The sequence below is a fragment of the Malania oleifera genome, chromosome 4, assembly GCF_029873635.1.
Source record: "Malania oleifera isolate guangnan ecotype guangnan chromosome 4, ASM2987363v1, whole genome shotgun sequence".
Taxonomy (NCBI): Eukaryota; Viridiplantae; Streptophyta; class Magnoliopsida; order Santalales; family Ximeniaceae; genus Malania; species Malania oleifera.
In genome coordinates, this window is record NC_080420.1 from 30,027,516 (window position 1) to 30,042,927 (window position 15,412).

The following is a 15,412-nucleotide window of genomic DNA, read 5'->3' on the forward strand; positions in this document are numbered from 1 at the left end:
CATTTGTACCACTGCTCCCTGGGTCCATCCTGAAAAGACAAAGAACACAATTTAAGGACCCTATCTCTCAAGAAGATCTAATTTATTTCATCTAATTGAATTCTCATATTCACGATTAACTATCCTCCCTAATCTTAATTCAAATCAAATCTTACAACCCAGACACATGACCCGACAATAGTTTACTATGGCTTTCCTGAAATTGTCATCCCAGGATAAACACAAAAACCACCATAGAAATCCAGTACCCAGACCACAAAACAAAACCTTAAATCCTTTCCTATACTTTGGTATTGCTTTCGCTGCACTCTAGAATCTACAGAACCTAACAACCTAGGCTCTGATACCAAATTGTAACGACCCAAAATTTCTATCAATTATTACTATTATTATTATTTTATCTGTCACGCTATAAAACATCATCTTTGATACCCAAAAATAAAACATCTATCATCTTTCACGGCCCAGAGTAGGCATCATGGTAACCTATGCAATCCCTGTATTCTACCTATGCATCGGAAAACATACATCCAAAACATAACCCAAAAATACATAGTACCAGAGTTCTACGGACCACCTGTATATACATACACACATATACATCATTTCCCAAAAATTCCAAAATATTATGGGCTCTACTATCCAGCCCAAGAATCACCCCAAAGTTACGCTGACTCAACCGACCCCTTTACCTCTGAGTCGGCCCTGCGCTCCTTTCTGGGTTACCTGAAATATTTATAACACTGGGGTGAGACACCTCTCAGTAAGGAGAAACATGCTATTACCACTGTGTGGTATATGAGTCTGTACATAAAACATAACTTTTAATTAAAATTGTAAATAGGATATCATGTAAAAAGTATCTATATGATAATCCACATCTATGTCATTTAAAATATATTATTTTTTGAGCTATCTATTCAATCATAGTTCTATCTATATTAAATAATCCCTATTTTCTATGCAAGCTATAAATACATACATACATAACTCTGAAAACTTCTCTGGATAGCAATATGTCATGATTTAACCCCTCATGACAGGGTTGTGCGGCCCGCTAGCAGGACCTATCACTGACTAGCCGACCAGGATAAGTCAACTGAACTCCGAAAGTCAGATCGGCCTCCTTAACTCTAACTGACGGGGAGCCCGTCCATAACATAGGCACGATCAACTACTAAAAATCCACATACTATCTGAGTTATGTGGTTGCACTCTGAACTAAAAATAGCTATAATATCGGGCTCTGAAGCTGAACTGGTACATCAGGGTCTCATACTATATATATATAACTGATAATTCTATATTACTGTTTTACCATGATTCTGATATAACTGAAATAATCATAACATGAAATAACTGAACTGAATATGCTACATAATCTGAATAATTGTATATCTGAATACTGAATATCTAAAGATTTAAATGTTGAATATTTGAAATGTTATGGTTTTGAAATCAGTAAATCATGGTATACTGAAAATGTTGTATTATATATTTTTCTGAATATATTCCATAAATTATGATTCTGCAAAATCTAAAAATATCTTTCTATCTGTAAATATTTATACATGTATAAATGTCATACATCATGATATTCTGAAATACATATAAATTCTGTATAACAATATTTTCTACTAAGATATTGTAAATCATGATATCTGGAAACTATATAAATATTGTACTAATTCGATACTAATCCATGCCACACAACTAAATAAAAGTTCATGTATTAAAATGTGTAAAAATCTATATTTTGACATAATCAAATCACACCATGTTCCCATATTCAAATATTATAATTGATACTGATAGAAAATTCTTGAATTTGTTAGCATAGCAAATTTCTCTTACCTAACTAGTTGGGAGGCTCACCCAACTTATCCTCATGCTCATGGCGTACTATTCCTAAATCTTGAAATAATACATATTTCCAATAAATCAATTATATTTTCCCAAACCTACATACTCGTAATTTACCGAACTATAATTTACCTAGGCTCCTGGAAATATTCTCTGGGGTCTTCAACCCATGCTTGCAAGGTCCCAAAAACACCCTAACCCTGAAAACATCACACCCTAATTTTATTCCACAAAACATCAACATGTTCTCATAGAATACAAAATCTCAACTCAGATAAGCCTGCTAATACTGAAAATACCCAAATAATCTACTTACCCTGAATTTAGGATAGTATCCAAGTAGGCCTAACCAACGATCTACTCCAGCTGATATGAAGAGAATCTTCCCAAGAGTAACATGACGACTTCCGATCGTCGAACTGGCAAAGAACGGGATGAAAATTGAAGAGAGAAGAGGAGGAGGACGAGTTCTAGGAAGAGAAGGAGCTTTGCATGTGATTCTCTCGTAGGAAAAATGATTTTTGGCCTTATATAGAATTCTTGTCCACGTGGCCTCATTGACGAGGCATGTCACCTCGTCGACAAGTTCATGAAGGAGGTTCGTCCACGAGCACTTAACCCTCGTCGATAAGTCCATGAAGGAGGTTCGTCAACGAGCACTTAACCCTTGTTGACGAGTTTTAGACCCTAGAACAAGCCTCTCAGTAAGTTCTCGTCGATGAGCCCAAGAAACCGATTCGTCGATGACACCCTGCTAAGTTCCCTTTTTGAAATTCCCTTTCCTTTCCCTCATTATTTAATTGCTATAAATTCTTCGGGTCTCTACGCTTACACTCCAAAATATAATTGCTCTACTAATCAAATTAAAATGACTTTCAACTCCAATTTAATTTCTCTACAATATTTTCTTCAAATTAAAAGAAAATTTAAGGAGTCGTGGGGCATACATATAGTGTGTGCATATAGGTAGTTAGAACTAAAAATTATATTCAGCAAACTATCAATATAGTTTCATTTTTTAAAATAAATAAATATGACATGATCATAATTTTATCCATAAATTAAAATACATATATTCGAAATTATTTTTACAATTTAATATTTTATAGGTAAAATATTAAAAGATACTCATTAATTATATTTGATATTGTAAAGATCAAAAATTATATTTTAAACTTATTGATAATATATATATATTTTTTAATTTTACTTGTTTTCTTTGATATTTAATAATAGTATACTTATTAAGATATTTCATTGTTCTTAATTAAAAATTTTAAAAATATAAAGTTAATTGCACAAAGAAAAAATATAAAATATAAAAACAAAAATAACATGAGACTGTCTTTATCTACATGAAAAGGCAATTACAGCTATCATTAAATGTAAGGAGTGTTGTGTTCAACTTTAATGAAGTATTGTCTGTTTTAACGCACTTGCCTCACGAGTTCATCTTATAAAAAGGCATCTCCCATAGTTAGAATTCAAACCAACCTTACAAGTCTAAGATTTCCTTAGTACTCCTTCACATACTCTCTAATTCCCTCGTTGGAGTGTTCTTCACAAATAACACCGGTGCTCCCCAAGGGGAAACACTAGGTCAAATATACCCCTTGTCAAGCAGCTCCTGAAGCTGTTCTTTCAACTCTCTCAATTCGGCTGGAGCTATACGATATGAAGCTTTTGATATAGGCGTCGTACCTGGAGCTAACTCAATAGCAAATTCCACTTCATGGTCCGGAGGTAACCCTAGCAAGTCCTCTGGAAATACGTCAGGGAACTCACGCACTACAACAATCATCTCCAATTTCCATTCTTCTGCTGGCGTGTCTTTCACAAACGCCAGATACTTTTGGCACCCTTTAAGGAGTAGCCTTCTAACTTGCATAGCAGAAAGGATACATGGTGTAGAACACACACACGATCCAAGGAACTGAAATTCCTGCTTTCCTGGTGGTCTGAACAACACCTCCCTCCTGTGGCAATCAATACTGGCATAACTGGCAGACAACCAATCCATCCCTAAGATGATATCAAAGCCATACATGTCGTACACGACAAGGTCAACTGGTAGCACCCTTCCCCGAATTTCAACCAGGAAGTCGCGAACTATCTTGCTACACTCGACCACAGATCCAGATGGTGTAGCCACCATCAGTTCATAATCTAACAATTGCACCTCTAATCCACACAATTTAACAAATCCTCGGGAAATAAAAGAATGTGTTGCCCTGGAATCAAATAATATAACAACTTCATAAGAAAGCATGTAAATGATACTTGTGACTACGTCACCAGCGTTCTCAGCATCACTAGGAGTCAGAGAGTACACCCTAGCATGGGCCGTACCCCCTTGTTGATTGCCACGCTGTGTCAGAGCATTACCCCTGTATGGCTTCTGCGAGGCCCCACTATTTCCCTGCATCGGACAGTCTCTCATCTGGTGCCCTTGCCCACCACACCGCATACACGCCCCCATAGACAACCAACACTGCCCCAAGTGTCTCTTTCCACACAAAGGGCAATGTTGAAAACGTGCGGTGTTCTGAGACATACCACCACTATTCTTCTTCCACTTACCCTGTCCTGCCCCAGACGAAGAATTAGGAGGCACTGGCCTCTTCTTCGTGACCTGAACCTCTGTGTTCTCCAGTAAACACTCTTCTACTACTGTGTATTTATCAACCATCGTAGCAAAGTTCTACAACTGCAAGATCGCTGTCTGCTTACGAATCTCGCTTCTCAGACCCCTCTGAAACTTCCAGGCCTTCTTCGCTTCATCTAGTATCACGAATGGAACAAATCAGTACAACTCCTTGAATTTGGCAGCATACTGTTGCACTGTCAACGATTGCTGCGTCAGATTCATGAATTCCTCCATCTTCGCGTTTCTAATCGTGGTCGAAAAATAACGTTCAAAGAAAAGCTCCTTAAATTGGGCCCACATCAACGCTATTGGTATAGGTTAGTGCTCTTCCATCTGCTTTACAGACACCCACCATCTCTCAGCCTCCCCTGCCAACTTGAATGTGGCGAAGGTGACTTTTTGCCTTTTAGTGCAATTCAACACGTCTAAGATCTTCTCAATCTCCTGGATCCAATTCTCAGCACAAACTGGATCTACACTACCCACAAAAGTCGAGGGCTTTAACCTAGTGAACTGCTCAATAAAGCAACCTAACTCAGTCATAGGACGATCTTGCTCCCTATTCGTCCGCACTACCTCAGCAGCTGTTGTGCGAAGTCACACAACACACTAGTAGAGTCATTACCAGCCTTAGGACCGGCACCCTCACTACTACTGCCTCCCACGTTGGTAGTGATATACCTGGATTCCATCTTGAAAACAATTACGAGAATCCATTAGAAAGGTAATCGCCCATAAATCGACTGATACTATCACATTATAAACTCAATCCCTTAAATTCATATTCCCAATATTGACGTACTCCATTAATTTGACAATATCTTTCGAACTCGAATTTCACCCTTCTACTAGGAAACAAAACCATTAATGGATTGCCATGATTTTTGAACCTTTTGACTGATCTAGAAAAACACATAAGTCTATCAATGAATTTACGTTTCCAGGTATATAAAGCAAAACTCATAGTTTTATCCTTGTCTTATACTCTGGTATAATCTAGACTACCACAACTAGAAACTCCTAAGTTCTACACATATCCTTAACTAGGTAGCATGAATCAAATCATACTTCTGACTGGCTAAGGGCTCTGATACCAACTGTAACGACCCGGCCCTTAATATGGACCCAGGTGTCATTCACTCATACTAAATACATGTACCTGTTCAAGATACGTAAACATCCCGTCCTAACCAAGGACATACAAGTATAAATCATACATAATTTCGATGTAAATGTCGCGAAAAAACATAAACATCCATTGGGATTTTTACTAGTCTTATACCAGAGCTTACTAACACATCCACAATTACATAAATCCAAACATATAATAAATCCTGTTATTATAATCCTCCAGAAAATAACTTCATCTAAGTTTAATACAGGATTCAAATGCTTACGTAAGCTAAACCAAAAATAGTCTCCCCAGGCCCTTTAGTTATTAGGACCAACGTACTGATGGACCTGAAAACAAAGGTTGTATAATAGGGTGAGATACCTCTCAATAAGGAAGAAAGTGTTACAACAGTGTGTGACTGCATATATGCACATTCTTATACAAACTCATACATTTGAAACATTTCTTTATAATACTGAAACATATAACATATATCTGCACATCAAGTATTTAAATCATGTATATGATTATTAGAGCAACGACCAGCTTGTCATACATGTATTGCCTATTTACCCCGTGGCACGGGTTGTACACTGATATCTCCAACAATGCCCTGTTCGTGCAGGCATATGTCAAGTATTTATATATAGTCCGACTACCCCCATCTGGTTTATTATTTCACTAGTGGTTTCATTACTCTTACTAGCTAACTATCTATGTACCCACACTGATTTTAAACATGTGTGGTTACACTATACCCTTCCAGCTAAGGAATTCTTTGCCATTAGGAGTATCTTTCAACTCCATTAATGAAGCTTTTTCAACTTCTTACATTGGAGTATCTTTCAACCCCTATTATTGGAGTATCTTTCAACTCCTTTGGTAGCAAGCTGTGGTTCCATTTATCATATATACAATTTATAGCAAAATATAGTAACCTATACAATTCCAATATTTTCACAAATTCAGATAATCACATCAGGTTCAAATCGGCGCCTATCCACTCGGTTTACCCTTTTTACATATATACAGCTCAGTGTATAATCGACCTCTATTTTTCACATTTTCAGTATAACAAATTGGAAATCCGTTCCCATAATCTATATCAATAGTATAGAAAATTCTTACATTTCCATTTCAACATATATCACACGAGTTTAGTCCAAAAATCCGCTAAATGATATAAATCCAGTAACCATCACTTAAAAAGAAAAGTAAAGGATTCAAGCATCTCCTATTACACTATAAATGCAAATAAGTAATTTTCTAAGATTTGGAGATTATACCCCAAAATCCTCGTTTTTTTTACCAAAAATCGTAAAATCGTAAAACCGACATTTCTACTCGGTAGAATTTAGTAAATAAGCAGTTAAATCATACATACAAATATAAAATAGCTTTTTAGCGGATTAGTTTTTCCAAAAATGTTGTTGTAATCAATTTCCCCTTACCTTAAACTCTAAACGAAACCTCGTACGAACACGGTCCAAACCGACAACCTGGGACCTCAAAACATAAAAACCACATAACATAACCTTACCATAACTTCTACTACTACCCAAATATCCAATCAAAACTGAAATCAAATCCTTACCTCGATTTTTGGGAAAACCCAAAAATCTCCGAAACTACGATCTGACCTGCTAAAATTGTAAAGTTTCTTCTTCTGATCCACATAGTACCCTCCGTTTTTGGAAACGGACGACGAATAGCGAAGAATCATAGAGAGAGGGAGGAATTTTGTTGGTAGAGAGAGAGAGAGAGAGAGAGAGAGAGAGAGAGAGAGAGAGAGAGAGTTTGGAAGCAAACTTAGCTTCTAAGCAACTAAAATGGATATTTATAGGGCCTTTGACCAAGTCCAACTCGTCGACGAGGCGGCGTCTTCGTCGACGAATCCACCACACAGCTCATCGACGAGGCCATCCTTTCATCGCCGAGCCCAAGTTCCGGATATTTCTCTAACCTGCTCGGTATTTGCTTGTCGACGAGGCTCTAAATTTTGTCGACGAGGATCTAAAGGACTTCATCGACGAACCCAGCTTATACAGGTTTGGGTCTCTACACGACCACTAATGTCAAATACGGCCACTAATGTCAAAGTCGACCACTAATGTCAAAGACACCCACTAATGTCAAAAGTCAGTTACTAATGTCAAAGTAGGCCATGGTAGATGAGCTACCACCACCTACCACGCTAGGTGAGCCACCTATGTGCTTCTTCCATGGACCAGAGGCTATAAATAATACCCCCCACCAGAGCACCACACACATCTCGACTGGAAGATTGTGTCCTCTTTTGTTTTTCTATTTATTGTCCTTTTCACCATTGAAGCTCATTTAGTGAGTGCATGGTTGGACAGATTGTTGTAATCCGATTGTTGTAATAAAACTTTATGTTATCTCTTCAATCGTTTCTTCAAAATAGATCTTGGTGTTGTTATTCTACATGGTATCAAAGATGAAGACTACTAAGAATAAGCAACTATAATTGTTGAGACGTTGCAATGGAAGGAACTTCATCTTCCGCTACTACATCTCCGCCAGCACTTTGGATACATCCACCCGCATTCACAAAAGGAAAGCTCGACGGCACAAAATACACTTTGTGGAAGTTCAAGATGAGTGCTATTATGGATTCATATAAACTACTTGATATAGCTCAAGGTATGGATCCAAAACTGATTTGCACGCCTGATACCACCAATCCTAAGGTTATCATCCCTCTAGATGTTGCCCTTGTCAAAGCATGGAAGAGGCGGAATACAGATGCACTTTGTGCTATTGTCATAAGTGTATCTAATTCTGTACTTATGTTGATCCAGCATACATCTAAGGTTGCAGATGCTTGGAATGGTTTGAAGAATCAATATGAAACAAGGAACCAGACACGCATTCAAAACTTGGAGAATCAACTTGCTGCAGAAAAGCTACATGACGGAGAATTGGCAGAAGTATTCATCACCAGAATAAAAAATCTGCGTGATCAGATGGTGGCAGTGGGCATAGCAAAGAACAGTGAGGAGTTAGCTCGAAGATGTATTTGAGTGATGCCATCAAAATATGACAGTCTGGTAACTGCTCTTAACATGTAGATTAGAAATCCTGCACTAACCTTTGAGGAATTATGTGCTTTACTAGTAGAGGAGGAGATGAGGCCGAGAACTAGAGAAAATGAAAGCATTAGTGCTTTCACTGTGCTGATCAAAGGCAAGGACAATAATGTTGAAAAGAAGAAGGGAAAGAACAAGAAGAGATTTTCTAGTACGTGCTACTACTGCAACAAAAAGGGGCATGCAGCCAAGGATTGCAGAAAATGTATCCACGATGAAAAGAATGGCATGTTGAAGCCTACATGGAATGTCAAACAGGTAGAAAATTGTGCTGAACCATAATTATATCTTTTCATGGTTATAGAATAAATGTGCTCAACTGCTCAAACAGTACTAGGAGATTGCTCATGGGTACTTGACAGTGGAGCTTCCCGACACATGACCAGTAAAAAGGACTGGTATGGTTCCATTAAGCCTCTACATGAACCTCTGAATGTGATTGTCGAAAATAATGCAAAGTGTCCAGTAGAGGGCACTGGATCCATTTCCTTAAAAATTACGAATGGCCAAGGTAAAACTTTTTCAAATGTCCTTTATATTCCTCAAATTAAAAGGAATCTTTTATCTGTAGCTTCAATCACTGACTGTGATTATGAAGTATGATTTATGAAAACAAAAGCTGAGATCATTGATAGCAATGGTAGCATTGTGGGCGAAGGTATTCGAAAGAATAACCTGTATGAGTTTATGGCACTTGCCGCAACAATTAGAGATACAACAAGCAAACTTTGGCATAAAAGGTTTGGACACATCTCTTATGCAATTTTGAAGGAGATGCAGAGAAAGGAAATAGTGGTTGATATGCCTGTAGTAGTTTGATACCGCAAAGCTTTGTGAAGCTAGCATGCTGAGCAAGCAACATCGTATGTCATTTCCACAAGAGAGCAACAACAAATCAAAGCTTCCTCTAGAGCTAGTACATGTAGATCTCTATGGTAAAATGACTACTCTTGCACTAGGAGGATCTTTCTATTTTATGCTATTAGTCGATGATTATAGTAGAAAGATGTGGGTGTGGGTGTACTTTCTTCGTGATAAGGCTAAGGCTTTTGTAAAATTTAAAGTGTGGCATAAACTTGTTGAAAATGAGACAAACTTGCAGTTAAAGAAACTTTGAACAGATTGAGGAGGTGAGTTCACATTAGGGAAGTTCAACAATTATTGCAGTGCATTTGGCATCAAGCGCCAATTGTCGGCACCAAAAACTCCACAACTAAATGGCATTATGGAACGGCGAAATCACACTGTGATGGAGATGGTCAAAGTAATGATGAAGGCACAAGACCTTCCACAATCGTTTTGGGCAGAAGCTGTTAATACAACTATGTATATCCTCAATTGATGCTTCACTAAAGCTTTGGGGAACAAAACACCTCACAAGGCTTACTCTGGTAAGGAACCCTCGGTTTCTCATCTTAGAACATTTGGTTGCAAATGTTTTGTGCATGTTCCAGATGACAGTCGAAGGAAGTTAGATGACAAGAGTCGAAAGTGCATCTTCTTGGGATACAATACATAATTGAAGACATATCATATGTATGATGTAGAGGAAAAGAAGATCATCACAAGACGAGATGTGGTATTTGATGAAGGACCACACTTAGTGGGAGATAGAGATCGGTCCACTTTATCATCAACTGATAAATTAACCCACCATATGCCTCACTCAGAGCAGCAGATTACGGTGAATGATGAAAAAATTCTAAACCAGCTTGTTGTACCAGGAGCACCTGTTCAGAAACCACACCCTAGGTGGGCACAACAGCTCTTTGACGAAGGCAATCCAGAATTTGTGAATCAAAGTTCACAACCTGATGGACCTCGAAGGTAAAAAAGAATAGAGGAACAACATCAATTAGCAAAACACTTGGTAAATATGGCCTTAATGGCTGATATAATCAGTACAATTAAGGAATCAAGTAGCTTAGATGAAGTGCTAACTGATCCAAAGTGGAGAACGGCTATGGAAGCGGAATATGAAAGTATCATGAAAAATGATACTTGGGAGATTGTGGATCGTCCCCCTCATAGGAAGGTAATCGGCACGAAGTGGCTATAGAAGGTAAAATATAAAGTTGATGATACTTTAGAGAAGTACAAAGCACACCATGTTGCACAAGGATTTTCTCAGGTGAAAGGTTTTGATGTTACTGAAACCTTTGCACCAACAGCTCGCATGGAAACAATCCGTCTGGTTTTGGCTACTACTGCACACAGGAGCTGGGTGCTATTTCAAATGGACGTGAAGTCTACATTCCTCAATGGTCATCTTAAAGAGGAGGTTTATGTGATGCAATCACCTAGATTTGAATTTCCAAATTCAAACAACAAAGTGTGCAGGTTAAATAAAGCCTTGTATAGGCTAAAACAAGCCTTCAGAGCTTGGTAACAGAGGATTGATTCTTTCTTCACCAATTATGGATTTTGTAGAAGTTCCTCTCATGCAAATTTATATGTACTAAAGGAGAATGGGATGTATGTAATAATTATACTATATGTAGATGATGTTGTGCTTATAGGTGACCATGAGGAGAAGATCAACAACATTCGTGAAGGCCTATGCTCAAAATTCGAGATGACAAACTTGGGGCTACTCCACTTCTTCTTAGGCGTTGAAGTGTGGCAACATCCAAGAGAAATATTTATTTCTCAGCAATGACATGCTCAAGAGTTATTGAAGGCATTTGGGATGACATAATGCACTCCAGTGGTTACTCCAATGGAAGTAAACATTAAGCTCTCCATTGAAAATCCCTTTCTACTTGTTGATACAAAGAAGTAGAGAAGCCTAATTGGGAGTTTGGTGTACTTGTGCAACACAAGGCCCAAATATTAGTTTTGCAGTTGGTATTCTGAGTAGATTTGCAAATAAGCCACAAGAAATTCACTAAAAGTCTAGACTGGGTGTCCTCAAGTATATAAAAAAGACTCCTCATTTTAGTATCTGTTATACATGACGGAACTCCCTAATTGGATATTGTGACTTTGATTGGGCAGGAGATATTGATTCTAGAAAGTTAGTTTATGGATATTGTTTTCTTTTTGGGAATGGAATTATCTTGTGGACAAGCAAGAAGCGGCCAACAGTGTCGTTATCATCCACAGAAGCCGAGTACAAGTTAGCTTGTCTCACTTCATGTGAAGCTGTCTAGATAAGAAGACTTCTTACTGATATTGGGATAATGATAAATATTGTAACTTTGATTCACTGTGACAATCAAAGTTACATGGCTATTAGTAAGAACCTAATGTTCCATGGAAGAACCAAACACATTGAGATTCAGTATCACTACATACGATAACTCATTGAGGATGAGGTTGTTGAGATGAAGTATTGCCCAATAGAAGATAATCATGCAAATATCTTCACCATAGCATTGGGTAGTTTTAACTTCTGTAAGCATCGGGATGCTCTTGGTATTGGTCCAAAAGCGTAGGTGGACATTAAAGGGGGGGGGGGGGTTGGTGTATATGTGTGCAATGCTCACCTCCCACGAGTTAATTGGCCCACTTACTTGACGTATGGTTGAGATGAGGTCGAAGAGGTAGACCGCAATAAAAAGACAGAAGACGTTCCCCTTCGAGACATGGGGGTTCGGGGGGCAATCCCCCCCCCCCCCGAGATGGTATGACCTATCCAGTGTGAACGGTGGGAACGGTATGTCAAAGACGATCACTAATGTCAAAGTCGGCCACTAATGTCAAAAACAGCCACTAATGTCAAAGTTGGCCATGGCAGATGAGCTACCATCACTTACCATGGTAGGTGAGCCACCCATGTGCTTCTTCCACGGATCAGAGGCTATAAATAAGACCCCCTCCCCCCACTGGAGCACCACAAAAATCTCGACTGTAAGATTGTGTCCTCTTTTGTTTTTCTATTTGTTGTTCTTTCATCATTGAAGCTCATTTAGTGAGTGCATGGTTGGCTAGATTATTGTAATCTAATTGTTGTAATAAAACTTTGTGTTATCTTTTCAATCGTTTCTTCAAAACAGATCTTGGTGTTGTTATTCTACAGTAGTGACCCGAACCTATGAATAACTTTACAACAAAAGACCTCAAATACATTTATGCCAGAGTACTAAAAACCAAACCTTTATTGCAACAATATATCCAATATCAATATTATTCCTTAAAATTTCCAAAACATAAAAATAAACTAATTTAATCTTTATCCTGAATAACTCTTTCTAATCCACCCACACTTTCGCTGCGCCACTTTGATTTCTGGCACACTCTTCAATCCTATTTGTAATATGAAATAATGATTGGAGTGAGACAATGTTTCCTAAGTAACGACTAGATTATTATCAATGTGTGGCTGAGATGAACTTTCTAGCGTAAAATTAACTCATTTAACAATTTAACTATTAAAAATTGCATTTGAATAATTTAACTCATTTTTATCCAAAAAGACATGCATATAAATATATATACTTCCTATTATACCTTTTTTTTCATATCATCAGTTAGCCCTACTACCCGGGACTCTATTCACATATACACGTATACTTTTTTTTTTATTTATTAAAAATCATCATGTAGGTCCTTTAAATATGATCATGTATAAATATATAAATATATGCATACTTTTTCATTCAAATCATCATTTAGGCTTAATAAATGACACTGATCACATAAATATATAAATATGTAGTTCGATTGGACCTGGTAAACGATCAATCGAATTGAGAGCCAGAAAGGCTTTAACAGATAAAAATAGTTAGATTTTCTAATCCGGTTCTCTTCACTTCCCTCGTTTCTTCTTCCTTCTATGATTTCTACAACTTTTATGATTCTCGCTATCTTTATCTTTACACTTCTAATAGGGATTGGCATTACGAGTCTACTCACAACTTACCTACTATCTCTCCAACTCAAACGGTGCTATTACTTTAAAATAAGTTTGATGTTTTTTATGGAAGAGAGGGCAACGACCTTTTAATTGTTTCCCTCTCTTCACATTTTCAGAGGTGAGAAAAAAAAATTTGACAATCATAATGGCACAAAAGGAATTTAACAATTCCATTTTCCTGGTGGAGACGTGGATAATTCTTACTGGACCAACCTAGGCCACCGTGGGGCTGTCTTGCAGTTGAGATGCTCTGGGATGAGCCTACGTGTCAATATTGTTCACAAATTACTAATTAACCGTTTTATTTTTAATTATATTTAAAAAAATTAATTTTCATTCGGAGAAAATATGTTGAAAATTAATTTTTCTTGTTTATTTACCTTCCTTTTTAAACAAAACCCTTAAATCAACTTGAGAATTTTTTCTTAAAAAAAAAAAAAGTAGGGCAGAAATTAATTATAGAAGGAGGCACATGTGTGACGGTAGTCAAAGATAAACACTTGATGGTGTTACCTTATTTTATTATAAAAACAATAACTACAAAATGACTCTTATATCTTATTTTATAGTTTATTATATAAAAATATATAATATTTTATATCTTAATTATATAATATAGATTTAAGTTCTTACGTGTCAATATTGTTCCAATCATGACACATCAGCAAAAATTTTAAATTCTAGACTTGCCGCGTTAGTTTAGTATATAAAATTTTAAAATCTTAAAACAATAATTACTAATAGAAACATCGAACTTGCTCTCATACCACAGCCACGTAAACAGATTGCCTTGGTAATAAAATATTCATAAAAAGTAAGTATATTTATTTTTAAATATTTTAAATTTTAAATTTTTCGCTATAAAAAGATATTCACATATTTTTATAGATTTATTGTCGCACATCGGCCGATGATTTTTCTAATTATTTAGGTCAAACTATCATTTATGCCTAGTTTGGAACTCGAAGAATATTAATCAAGGGAAAGTAAAATATCAAAAAATTTATATTTTCATGTTTAATTATCAAGGAAATTGAAAACTAAAATGGAAAATATATCAAATCCATGAATAAAATTTTGATTTTATAAATCATTAGTATTTGAAATTTTCTAACTTTTAATGGTATTAAAACAAAATTTTATTTTTAATAGTATTTCCATCTTTTTCTTCTTTTTCTTTCCTTTTTTTATTCTCCAAATAAATTCATTGATCCAAATAGACTCTTAATTGTTTTATATCTTTAAAAAACGTATAACATAATAATTAAAATGATAATAAAAATATGTGTTTATATATGTGCGTGTGTGTGTGGGTGTACGTAGTTTAGGGTCTTGTTGGTAAAATGTTTCATTCTTGGTATAAGGGGATAAGATGAAAATATAATAACAATAATAGGGATATAATTACTAATAAACAATAGGAGAATTGATATTTTTACAATAAAGTTTGGAAATAGTAATTTCTTAGGATCTGTTTGGCATTGTTGCTATTTTCTATTTCTATTTCCTTGCAGTGAATAAATAGATTATAAAAACGTATTTGTTTATATTATTAATTTTCTATTTTTTTTGCCTATTTTTAGCTATTTGCCAAAAACTGAAAAAGTTGATTTTATGGTTTTTAGTTGTTTTGACAACCTTTTGTTAGAAATTTTAATATTTAGAAATAGTTTCTTTGGATTAAATTATTCATTTTACACACTTTTAAATTAAAATCAAAATTAAATGATCATATGAATTTAAATATAATTAAAAGAAAAATACACATAATTTTAAAAAATAATAATAAAGTTAATTACAAAATACTTTTACTATTTTTC